Source organism: Podarcis pityusensis, assembly GCF_964106645.2.
Source record: "Podarcis pityusensis genome assembly, chromosome: 14".
NCBI classification, from domain to species: domain Eukaryota; kingdom Metazoa; phylum Chordata; class Lepidosauria; order Squamata; family Lacertidae; genus Podarcis; species Podarcis pityusensis.
This window is the reverse complement of record NC_138039.1, coordinates 29613418-29626875: the sequence shown is the minus strand read 5'-3', so window position 1 is coordinate 29626875 and position 13458 is coordinate 29613418. Positions and strand designations below refer to the sequence as shown.

General features: G+C 44.7%; 1 protein-coding gene across 1 annotated transcript in view; it reads right to left on the bottom strand.

The window, feature by feature from the left end:
- Nucleotides 1–13109, bottom strand: part of SV2B (synaptic vesicle glycoprotein 2B) — a 75828-nt gene extending 62719 nt beyond the window's left edge. The window contains exon 1 of the mRNA XM_080982141.1: nucleotides 12796–13109. The gene's annotated coding sequence lies outside the window, so the exon portion shown is untranslated. The remainder of the gene's footprint in view (nucleotides 1–12795) is intronic.
- Nucleotides 13110–13458: the final 349 nt, after the last annotated feature.

The window sequence follows — 13458 nt, the reverse complement described above, 5'->3', positions numbered from 1 at the left end:
GAAAAGCCTCCCCCCTCTTCCTCTCCCCCACCCTCATTTTTCTCTGCCTACACAGTCGAAGCCAGCTGGTGCTTTTTGTTCCGTGGTACTGTTTAAATATTGAAAGGATTTTTCATCCTGGACTTGGCAGGTGGGGGTGGGGCGGGGGGTGGGGGAGAACTGCAGGAGGATGAATCAGGCCTGGCTGGGGTTGGCCGGCTGCAAGCTGGACCACAGTCCTGCCTCTCGAACAGTCTCACGTATGCAAAACAGGATCCAGCCGTAACTGCCTTCCTCACACATCCCTTTCTCCAACTCCCTCCTGGCAGGCTCCAGCTGGGCAGAGTAAAGAGAAGAGACCCTCCCAGTGTCTCTATTTTCCAAGGACAGTCCTGGATTTACAGAAGCCATCCCGGTTTCTGATTTGATCCTGGAATGTCCTGCTTTTTCTTAGGACGTCCCTATTTTCGTCAGAGAAATGTTGGAGGGTGTGGAGTTATGAGACCCCCAAGCCAAGGAGATAAGTAACTATACAGCCTTTAGAAGACATCTGAAGGCAGCCCTGTATAGCGGTTTATTAATGTTTGATGTTTTGTTATCTTTTTATATATGTTGTTATCTGACTGGCTAGAGCAACCCAATCAGATGGGCGGGGTATAAATAAGATTAATAATAATAAATAATAATAATAATAATAATAATAATAATAATAATAATAAATAGAATAGGACATCCCTATTTTCATTTTTGGAGAAATGTTGGAGGGTATAGGAGAGAGATGGATGTAGCTTGAAAAGGAGCTGGGTACTGGGGCCTAGATTTAGCTCCCCATCAGAGACTCTATCTGGCATTCAGGACTCTCCATAGGCCATGCCTGCACCCCAGTCCTGCCCTCTCTCATGGGCCCTGCCACATACCCTCCTCAATTGCTCTTCCCTGGCTTGAATACAACATTGAACTGTGAGAATGCCTCTCGCTTGCCTTGATAGAAGATGGAGGGACATATGCATGTATAAACCTCTGACAACATTCTTATCTGCTGCCCCACTCACTTTTGGCACAGAGTCCACCTGCTTTTGTTTCAGGCCATGTCATCCCTGGAAGGTGTCCCTTGAGGAAAGGTGTCCCTTGGGCTGAAGAAGATTCCCTACTCCCACTTTAAAGAACCATCCCCCCATCCTAAATTTACTTGAAAGTATATTCAAGCATAGCATGACCCTTGAATGTGTTGTCTGGTGTGGGTTGGTGGGTACCAAAGCCCACCTATTAAGCCCTGATTCCCCTGAATCCTCAAAGGCAAAGTCCTGCAATAACAACAGCCTCAGTGAAGAGATAGATATACTCCCTGGTCTGTCTCATGGGGAGCCATAGACATTGGAGCCTGCATCTCCCCATCTAAACTCCAGGGAGATGCTGGTCCACAGACTCCTCAGGAGATCAAGAAAGCCCTGGGGAGAGAATTGCACAGCTGGGAATCCCACTGAACCATCAGTGGCAGAAGAAAGCACCAGCCCTTTAACTTGAGGTTGAGGGCCTCCAGTTAATGACTACCTTGCAGTGCTATAAAACTCATCCTGTTACTCCAGAATCTTGCTGAGATTGCATGTCCTTTTGAATTCAGCTGCAAAAGCACTGTCCATGGTCCTGAATTCACATCTAAGTTGCTCTCCAAGGTACCACCTTTTGACTTGTCCTACCTCACCCTTCTGCCCAACTGGGAAACCAGGAACTTCTGACCAGGAACTTTATGAACCAGCAGGCTTTCTCCCTTCTTGACATCCTTGTGGATCATGACTGCTGAACTCCAGCTCCCGTCATCACTAACTGTTGACCATGCTGGCTAGGGCTGATGAAAGTTAGAGTTCAACAACATCTAGAGCCAACAAGGTGCACAGATTCTGTTGGACTACAATCCCCATCATCCCTGATCATTTGCCATGCTGGCTGGGGCTGATGGGGAGATGGAATCCAACAACATATGGAGGGCACCACATTGACTCCACTCCATTCCCTGCTTCATACGCACCATTCTTGCTCTTGAACATGCGGTCTAAATGGGCAGGTTTATCAAGATAGGAGAAAGGGTGTTGCAAGCTCTACTGAATTTCTCTCATGTACAAATAATGCTACACTCTGCTTTATAAAAAGAAAGGACAAAAGGAGGGGTCTTTCTTAATCCATCCACTTTCATAAGCGCTTTCTAATTTAAAAAAGAAACATTAAGCCACAACCATGGTGTTAGAAATCTGTTCATGGAACATGTTCCCACATTACATTCAATGACTGCACAGTCTCTGCACCTGTGTACACAAATAGTTTATACTTGTGCAATTATTCATGTATAATGTTTAATGGGTGTATAGTCTCTGTACACAATAGCTGTACAAATCACATAGTGAACACTCTTTCACACAAACACTTGTACATGTCTAGAGGCAGTTGGCAGCTCTTTACCCCTGGTTTTTGACACTTAAGATGTATATTTTTAGGACCCATCTTATTCCTGTGACTGCAAATTGTTTTCAGCTGCTTTTAATAACATAAAAACTGCCAAAAAAATGAATTTTGACATACAGGCACTCCAATTTCTTGTTGTTGCTGCTGCTGCTGTTGCTATTAACTAGTCACTTTACTCACATAAATGACTCAAAGCAACTTACAGAAACAACGGGAATGCAGAAAACATTTACAATAAACATAATTAGTAAAAACTGGGGGGGGGTGGAATCTATGCAAATAACTACTCCTGGCAATAGCTAGATGAAACAGTTGGTGCTTTTCAGTTTCAAGGTGGGAAACACAGCTGCGTGGGGAGTGTCTGGAGGTGAGGAGGGATAATGCTCAGCTCATAGCAGCTTAGACGGCTTCAATGTGCTCTCTGCCAGGCTGCTTTTGAAGGGCATTTTGGAAATGACAGCTTGCCCTTCAGATATTTTGGGCTACAACCTGGGCTGCAGGAGTCATTCAGCAGGAGGTATAACATATGTGGCCATAATATTGTACAGAGTGAATGTCATTTGCATGAAGTTCAGTCCCCAGCATTTCCAGGTAGGACTTCCATGAGAAACCCTGGAGAGCGAGTTCCTTGCTAGCTTCTTGGGCTGGCTGGCTGATGATGGGAGTTGTAGTTCAGAACCTCGGGAACACACCAGGTTCAGAAAGGCTTCCTGTGATGGCCTGGGATTTGGACTCGGAGGCTGAATCTGAGGAATCCCAGCCTGCACAGAACCAGCTGAGCCGGGGCTGGGGCTTGAGCCTGAAGGGTCCCCGCCTGTGCTGGATCCTCAGGTGCAGGCACCAGCTGAGTCTGCTCTGGCTCCTGAGGTGATGGAGGATCCATTGCCTGCAGGTTCTCCACTTTCAGCCCCGTCAGGGGAAGCTGAGGTTGCCTCTGGGTCCGGTAACCCTCCAGCCAGGAGAGCCTGAGCTACAGAGGCTCAGGGCAGAGAGGCGGAGGGAACTAAGTTCCCGCAGGAGGAGTGCTCACCTCCAGGCCAGGAGAGGCGAGTCACCTGTGGACCGGGGCCACCTTATGCCTCGGGGCAGATAAAAGCCAGCCAGCCCCAGTCCCAAGTTGTGGGAGCAACATTGTTGGTAGCCAGTTCCTGCCTGCACCCTGCCTTGCCTCTCTGCCATAGCTCCTGACCTCACCCGACTCCCTGCCTTGGACCCAGCTTCAGCTTTGACGGACTGTCTCCCTACTGCACCCTCAACCTTGGACTGGACTCGCACCTTGCCTCACAGATAACCCTTGGGACCAGCACACTTCCTTAGTGGAAGATCCTTCCCCACAAACCCAAACCCCCAGATTAAGTTTCTTGTGAAGGGGGATTGGCTGTTAGACTGCTTTGAGAATTGTAGCTCTAGGGGGTCCTCTTGATAATTCTCAGCACCCTTAGCTAACTAGAGCCCCCAGAATTCTTTGTGGGTAACCATGGCTATTTGAAGTGGTATCATAGAGCTTTAAATTAATGTGGCTAGAATGTCAACAAACTTTTCTAGGCATGAGACTTGAGATGCCATGAAGCCTTTGTCCCTTTTCGCTACTGTTCTGTGCAACCACTTCGGCAACTTTTCTTTGGCAGAAATATCCCTTCCACCAGTTGGGAACTGAGGCCATCTGTTGCTGACAGACCTAACAAGATTCTGCAGACAATCCCTGCTTTCAAACAGCAAAGCAGGAGCTCCTGTTTTACAGAGTGAGTATCTCTCTCTCAGGGATGCGGGTGGTGCTGTGGGTTAAACCACAGAGCCTAGAACTTGAAGAAGAGTTTGGATTTGATATCCTGCCTTTCACTCCCTTTAAGGAGTCTCAAAGCGGCTAACATTCTCCTTTCCCTTCCTCCCCCACAACAAACACTCTGTGAGGTGAGTGGGGCTGAGAGACTTCATAGAAGTGTGACTGGCCCAAGGTCACCCAGCAGCTGCATGTGGAGGAGCGGAGACGCGAACCCGGTTCACCAGATTACGAGACTACCGCTCTTAACCACTACACCACACTGGCTCTCGATCAGAAGCTTGCTGATCAGAAGGTCGGCGGTTCGAATCCCCACGACGGGGTGAGCTCCCGTTGCTCGGTTCCAGCTCCTGCCAACCTAGCAGTTCAAAAGCACGTCAAAGTGCAAGTAGATAAATAGGTACCACTCCGGCAGGAAGGTAAACGGCGTTTCTGTGTACTGCTCTGGTTCACCAGAAGCAGCTTAGTCATGCATAGTATCACCAGCTCCCTCGACCAATAAAGTGAGATGAGCGCCACAACCCCCAGAGTCGGTCATGACTGGACCTAATGGTTAGGGGTCCCTTTACCTTTACCTTTACCTTTACCTTCTCTCTCTCTCTCTCTCTCTCTCTCTCTCTCACACACACACACACACACACACACCCCTTCTCATTCTCAATGTTTCACCACCCCAACCCTAAACCACCCCTAGCGCGCGCACACACACACACACACACACACACACAGGTAGACAGGCCTAGCTTAACAAAAAGGCCAAGTGGGCTTCAGCACCACAGCCACAATGCGAAAGAACCTCACTAAGACATCGCTCAAGTGAGAGGAAGGGCTGTAGGCCAGCGGTAGGGCACCTGCCTTGCATGCAGAAGGTCCCAGGTTCAATCCCTGGCATCTCCAGGTACATTTGGGAGAGCCTCCTTGTCTGACACTTTGGAGAGCCTCTGTCAGTCAGTGCAGATGATGCAGAGCTAAATGAACCAATGGTCTCCCTCGGCATAAGGCAGCTTCCTATATATATAAAAGACTTTGTATTTTAAAATGCAAGCTGCTGGTAGGAGGGGTTTGGTTTCAAACCAAAGCACTCTGTATATATAATTCATTAATACATGGCAAAAGCAGGCTGCTAGGTTTGCTTAGTGGGGCAAGTGCTGCTCAGGCATGCAAATATTTTCCAGTGTCCTATGGTGGATCCAAGCTGTCTCTACACATGTGCAAGTGTTTTTGTAAAAGAGTGTGTGTTTATACAGCTCAACTATGGTACACTTGGGTACACTTGACTGTACACTCATTGAGCATTACATATGAATAACTATATGTATGTACACAGCGCGGCTATTTCTGTGCACAGGTGTACATACACATGCTACACTCATTGAAGCTAGCATGTGAACACTCCTTAACCTTCCCAGGGTCAGAAACTCTGCATGCTCAGTTTGAATCCAAGTTTGTTTGTCTGAATGCATTTGTGTGGAGTGTGTAGGACTGGGACCTATAAGGATGTTTGGGAAAGGGGCAACACGCACAGCTCTGCCCCCCTACTCTTAATTATGACATTTTGCTTCCACTTTTCCTCCAAAGAACTCAAAATGCTATACACAATCTCCACCATTTCGTGGCCCAGGATCACCCAGTGAGTTTTCTGGCTGAGTGGGGATTCATACCCTGGTCTCCCAGGTCCTAGTCCGATACTCTAACCACTGCACTACATTGGCATCCTTGCACATATTCCTGGGGAAATGCTGACAGATGAGGGCACTAAAGACACTGGGGTTTCGGGTTGCCAAATGGGACCAGCTACTCAACTTTTATAGCCGTAACAACAGCTTGATCTGCAGAGATCAGAGGGAGGAGCTTTTTGCAACGCTCCTCTGCAGCACACTTAGCATATTGGTTCATCTCAATATGGATTCTAGCACTTACTGTTGCTGGGGGTGGAGAAAAATAGTCTTAGTGGCTGGAATCCAGAAGTACAATAAGAATGAAAAACAAGGATTTGAAAGAGTGCTTTAATATTTCTCTTTTTTTAAATCTCATTAGTGTGATTTGCTTGTCTCTTTTAAAGTAATTGTTTCTCTGCAAAGCCAAGACCAGCTCATGCCACATTAAAAACTGGCTTGTCATTTGTCCCCCAGGGAGGACTGAGGCTGGATCCTGGGCTCACACATTTCATCCAAATAGCACGGCCTGTTCTTCTCATAAAAAGAGAATTGGCTGCAGAGGTGACTCGTGGGCAGGAAGGAGAGTGAGCTGAAACCCAAATAGATGTATGAGGGCAAAGCCAGCATTTTTTCTACTGGTGTACGATTGCTATCAACAAACCAAAGCTTGATAATTCTGCATTTATACATTTGGTTCCCCTGCAGGGTGATTCACAAAGACCAGAGGTTCTCAACCTGTGGGTCCCCAGATGTTGTTGGACTACAACTCCCATCATCCCTGAGCTCTGGCCTTGCTAGCTAGGGGTGATGGGAGTTGTAGTCCAACAACATCTGGGGACCCACAGGTTGAGAAAGGCTGCACTAAGACAAAAGTGGGGCACTGCCCCACTAAACTCAGTCTGCCCACAGTCAACCTGATTGACTTCTTCCTTACAACCAGTCCAGGAGGTGGCACTGCCTGCCAACTTCTTCCTCCTCCTTAGCCTCAGTGTCACCTCTGTAGAACACAGCAGGGAGAAGGAGGAGGATCTAGACAAAACTAGAATTAGTTGGCTCTGTCTCTCATTGGCTCTGGCTCCACCTACTGGTGGGCTCCCTGCTTTCTCCCCTAGCAAGTCCAACAGGCACTAGATGCCACTGTTTGGTTCAAAACATTCACAGAATCATAGAATTGTAGAGTTGGAAGAGACCCCAAGAGGCATCTAGTCCAATCCCCTGCAATGCAGGAATCTTTTTGCCCAAGGTGGGGCACGACCCCAGACCCTGAGATTAAGAGTCTCATGAGGTGGATTTTTCCTGCTAGCAACAAAGTTGCAAAAAGCTTTACATGAGCTGCCGGTGGGGGGCAGGAGGGCTTTTAGGGATAGGGGAGAAATTTGCTTGCAAACCTACCAAAATCTGCACATCTCAAACCAATACCAAAACACACCTCTCCTTTGAAATCTACACTTCTCTGAATTTGCAGTGCAATTCTCCAACAAAATAATATGTACGAAATGTGCATCTACAAGGGGGAAGTGTGCTTTAAAATGCATCTGTTAATGAAAATAGCATACAGCATGTGTTATGTTAGGGGAAATTGCTTGCAAAAATGTGTATTTGGGGGGAAATTCCATATAATATTGAGAAATGTGCACTAAATCACTGGCAAATTTTCAGGAGGATATTATTATTATTATTATTATTACCACCACCACCATCATCATCATCATTTCTTAAAAAAGCACCAACTGATGCAGAAATTTGATGAACTGAAGACTGGAAAAATGAGAAACTAGGGGAAACCAAAATTGACAACCTGCCCCTCTCCCAAAGGCAACTCTTAGGCAAGATCATTGCCAACAGGGGCATCGCGAATAAATTCTGAGGGTCAGATGATGCTCTGCTTTCACAACACACACACACACACACTGGGAGGCAGTTTTCTGCTATTAAGCAGGACCAGCTGAGGCATCAAGTCCCAGGAGAAAGGGTGGGGGAGAAGCATGTGTTGATAGGCGCAGTGGAATGGGGGGGGGGAGGCGCCTTCATTTCACAGGGAGGAGGGATAAGGCATGGGGCAGGGATATAAAACAGACCGGGATAAAGCGAAGAAGCTGCAAGCTGGCAGGTTTTTCCTCTTGACAACGTCACAACAGAGAAGCCAGTCAATGTTTCCACCAGCCAGCTCAATCTTTAATGAGGCAGCTACAAATGCAGAGAAGGTTTTTTTGCTCAGCTAGGCCCTGCCATGCTTAAAGCACTTAACATGGGGGGGGCGTCTTTTTACTTTCAGAAAAGGGTAGAGCTTATAAGCTTTAAAAACATTTTGGTATGGCCATCAGAGCTGCTGTGTTTCTGAAATTCACCTCGCCACAGCCCAACTCCACCTTGTTTAACCTGGGAGCCCCTTTGCCCTCACCCCAGATATTTTGGGGGGCAGAGTGTGAAATGAATGCTTAGTGTGTGTGCTAAGTTGGTGAAGAATTTCAGTTTGAGTTGCATTTTATCGTGAATCTACTAAATTTGCACTCCCCGAATCAATGCACAAATTGAAAAGGAGCTAACTCCTGAAATGTGGATATAGTTCTGGATTTTGCAATGCAGTCCTCCAACCAAAATAATATGCACTGAAATGTGTATATATTAGATAGAGCGTGCATAAAAATGCCTGCATTTGTGAAAATAGCACACACAAATGCATTATATCAAGGAAAACTGCTTCCAAAAATGTGTATGGCAGACAAAATTGTTTGCAAAATATATGTATCTTAGGAGAAGCGCACACGAAAGTGCTGGCAAATTTTCATGAGGACTTTTTATTTTTAAAAAATTGCAAAGGGATGCAGGAATGTGGAGAACATTCATTGGGAGAATGAAAAATTTAAGAGAAACCAAAACTGACAGATTCACAGATCCCTAGCTGAGAGGCACATAAGAACTGGCTTAATCTTTCACCTTCCCTCTTAAAACCCTTGTATGTTGAGATGCACTGCATCATGGAACCATATCCCATGATGCAGCAATATTGTATCACCCATTTTTAAACAGGGCCAGTTTAAAATGTACCATAGAGACAAAGAAATGCAATGTTTTAAGTAGCACTTAGATCCAACTGTATCGGGAATAAGTCCCACTGAACTCAATGAGACCTCTCATCGTACTAACCTTGCTGTTTTTACATTTGTAAATACTTCCTTCATCTCATCTTAAGACAGAAACTACCTGAAGACAAATGCTTATAATTTACATCTGTTACACACACACACACACACACACACACACACACCTCTAGCATGGAAGAGTTTTGTGTAACACAAAGGCTTCTACATCACACTGAGAGCATTGATTAGAATTTCATCAACACATCCTTTTCCAGATTATTCAGCAAGGGATGAGAGAGGAAATTGGGTTGGTTTGTAATTAAATATGAACCTGCTTAAATTGTAATTAAATATGAACCTGCTTAATTTGCACTTCTCAAAACACTATGAAAACTGAGCACGGTCATCTTTTAAAACTTAAAACTTCTCTGAATTTTTCAATACAGTTCTCTAAACAAATCAATGTGTACAAAAAGGTGTGATTTAGGAGAAGCTGTGCAAAAAAAAATGCATATGTGAATGAAAGTAAGGCACATAACTGCATTATAGTACAGGAAATAGCATGCAAAAATTTTGCATACATTTCTCTTGGTATACACATAACAAGAAAAAAGCTTACTAAACTCCTGGTTAATATTGAAAAGCCTTTTTAAAAAAAATCAAACTCATGCAGAAATGTGGCATGGTGGTTGGAAAAATTAGAAAATGAAGCAGACAGATTCACTCATCCTAATCAGCAAATTTCACCTACAGAATTTAGAGTATTTCTCAGATGGTATTCAGCCTGACAGCATCAAATACCCCAGACTTAACACCAACACAGAAGAAGATTCTGCCAGTGATATCCAGTACATGTTTACTCAAAGCTAAGTTCTGCTAGGTTCCATGGGGCTTACTCTCAGGTAAGTGGATATAGGCTTGCAGCCTTAACTGCTTCTAACTATTGTTAGATGCACACCCAAACCCCATGTATCGCATACATTTGAGTGGAATATGTCCAACATTATTAAATATTGTGCCTTTTGTACAAGTAAATCTCCTGTGATTTTATACACTTCTAATTTAGATCACAGTGCCTTGTTTACTTTCTTGCAAGAAAATCTCACTTTCCTGACTTTTAGCAACCTTGATATGTTATACCTGCAGGTGAATCAGCCATTAGTAATAAGCCAGAATGAATAATTTAGAATCGCACGTACTGTATCTGGAGTTACTTGTATCTGATGTTATTCATGGCTTCACGGGTGATAAGATAATAAAATCAAAACACTGAATCAGCAGCACTTTCAGAATGTTGGTATGTTTATGAAACAGATAGCTAAAATTTGTAGTTTGGGCAAATGAATCAACTAATTAACCAAATCCACCATATCAGCAGATCTTAACAAGCCTGAAAATTAGGCACTAACCTGGTCATATGTGTCAAGCAAAAATCTGTTCTAGCGCCCTTTTTTATAAATTGTGTTTTCCCAATTTCCCCTTCAAAGGCCACATAGTCTTATGTGTGATCAGGAGCACTAGTAAGGTTTTGGGGGCTAGTAATTTTATGGACCTATCCACAGGCTGATGTACAGTAAAACAGGCAGAAATGAAACAAGAATTACTGGGGCAAATAAAATTATCCAGACTTTGCTCATGATCAACTTTGGACCAACCAATCCAGGAAGAAGAAAAAACACCACCCTCATTCAACTTTACCAGTTTAGATGCAGGTATCATGCCTTTTCCTAGATGCCTTTGTTTCTTGGGAACACGAGTCCTTAGGATTCTTAATGATCCATTGAGCAAAGCATTTTAAGATGCACGTATGTCATTGCCTCTGAACCAAAATAATGCAACGGCTTACCTCATCTCAAGTTCTTCCCTTGCCCTCCTTCCTGCATCTTATATTGGACTCAAAGGTCTGGCCCCTTTAAATTCTTGCCAGCACAAATGCAAAGACTATTAGCCAGAGAACCCCATTCGTAGCAACCACTCAAAGGATTAGCAAACCCCAGCTGCTTGGTAGAAGTGAAGCCTCACATTAAGGTTTAATGTAACCGTAGTACAAGCCTGTAGGGATGCGAGAAAAGGGGCACACGGAACGAGCGTTGCAAACTGAAAGCTACATTTGCACATTTTCCTCCTCCTGTATATCAAACCAGCAAGGGAGGTGTGCTTTACAACAATAAGCATACAGTGGACTTTGATCTCAGAAGAGCAATGGGTGACTCTGACCATTTCAGTTTCTCTCTGTTTCTCATTTTTTTCCAATCTTAAGCTTAATTCTCCACAGCAATTTTTGGATGTTTATATGTATTTTTAAATCCTTATGAAAATTCACCATCCTTTTACTGCGAATTTCTCCTAATAGACACATTTTATTGCGATTTTACCTGGCACACACATTTCTCCAGAGCCATTTCCTTCTAATAAAATGCCTTTTTATATGTTGTTTTCGCTAATATGTGCATTTATATGCACACTCTACCCTGGCATATGCATTTTTGTACACATTTCTTGGCTAGAGAATGGCAGAGCAAAATTCGGAGAGGTGCAAATTTCAGAAGATGGCTGTGTGTCGGTTCGTATCTGGATTCTGAAAGTGAGAAATATGTATGTTTGCCTTAAATGAGAACTAGTTCCCATTTCTCCCACATCTCTATCTCAGAACAGTTACTGAGGTGGGGAATTCCTATTCCTTATCCGTCCCACTTGTGCTAGTTTTGCATACTATCCATAAGAAGAAGCGAAGCCCCAAATGCAAGGTGGGCAAGGTCCATGTGTTATGACCAAAGGTCATCATTGCAGATGGATTGTACCCCACACCAGTAAATCCATGTCATCAGGTAACAGGAGAGTGTCAGGAACTGCCGGCTGAGGTTCTTGGAGCCAAGCCAAGGAGCTACAGCTTTACGTTTGGCAAAAACCTAGCAGTGCTCTCATTAGGAACATACCATTGCCAACTCAACACGAGCAGGCTTTGCAGATTTAAAATAAATAAATAAAAATAAATAAATCAAGTTCATTTCTGTTGCAACTGCATTTTATTTTTATGGGGATGGCAAAATATTTGTTCCTTTCAATATCCCTGCTCTCATCTCCGAGGTGTAGGTTGGATAATGATCATTATTCAAAATGTCCATTCAAGCACTTCTGGTGTGTATAATTTAGGGTCGTTTTGTTAAAAGTTCCATTCAATTTATGTTCCCACATGGTCATTTTCACCCCTCACTCCCCTGTCTTTTTTCACCGTCTCTTAAATTTGATCCAGAGAGATCAACTATACGCAAAATATAAATTCGCTAGCGTAATAAAAAGTTTATTGCATTCAATTTTTTATGGATTTCCCCACCTCTGCTTCTGAACTGATATTCACTTCTGACCTGTCCCCAAGACCAATCTGGAACGGGACATTTGCTAGAAACCACCAGTTCGCGGCTAGCAAAACGCACCAGATTGCAATGTAACATCTTTTGAAGCCTAGTGCTGGTCTCCAAATGATACCCAGACGTCCTGTGCGTTGGGGGAGGGGGAATAACCAAGCAACACACCCATCCGCAACCCTTCTGGTAGTCCAGGTACACTCAAGAGCTCTTTTAAGACATAACCCACACATCCTCAAATATGAGCTGGGTGCACCGATGAACCTTCACAACCCGAACGAACCCTTGACGAGCTCTGGGGACTTTGCAATCTCCCTTCTCCCCTCCTCCCCTTTCCGCCATCCCTTCCTGTTCCCTGCCTTTGCTCTTCGGATGAATCCTTTACTGCTGCACTGTAGCTGGACTTCCAAAGAAAAGTAGGGCCAAATGCACCCAGGAATTAAAAGGAAAAGAAAAGAAGGAGTATTTCTTACCAGAATTAGTCAATGTTTCGTTCCAGAGCTGCTACTCATTTGTTTATTTGCTCCCCGGTCATTTTTCCCCCCTTCCCTTCTTCTCCTTTTGCCTCTTGGACCCTCAAATGTGGGCGTCAGAGGGGGATTAAGCAGACCAAATGTTCTGGCAAGCCAAGCGGATCAACCCACTGAGGACAGGCATCCAGGTAAGGAGAGATCAGCAACGAGAGAGTCCATCAGCTAGGAAGAGAGAGAGAGGGAGTCTCTCTCTCTCTCGTCCACAGACATACACACACACATACACACACACCCCAACAACAAAGCTATACGGGGAAGCTGCAGGCAGAACAGATGGGAGGGGTGGGGAGGGAGGGAAGGAGGGAAGGAGGGAGTAGGGCGTCAGGGAAGACTAACGTAACAGATGTGTTGACTTTAACTTATACAGAAAATTGATTATGTTTGGCACAGAGGGAATGAGGGGGAGACAGAGAGAGACAATAGTCGTTATTAGAAGGAGGGAGGCAGTTTGGAACACCAGGCTTCAGTATTGCTTTGTTTCTCCGATTTTATTCTGGTATCCGAAAGAGCAGGACATGTGTGTTGGAGGGGTGGACTCTTCGCTAAGGGTGAAACACTGAGCCAGATGGATCTTTTCCATTAAACGACAGCCTCCATCCACTT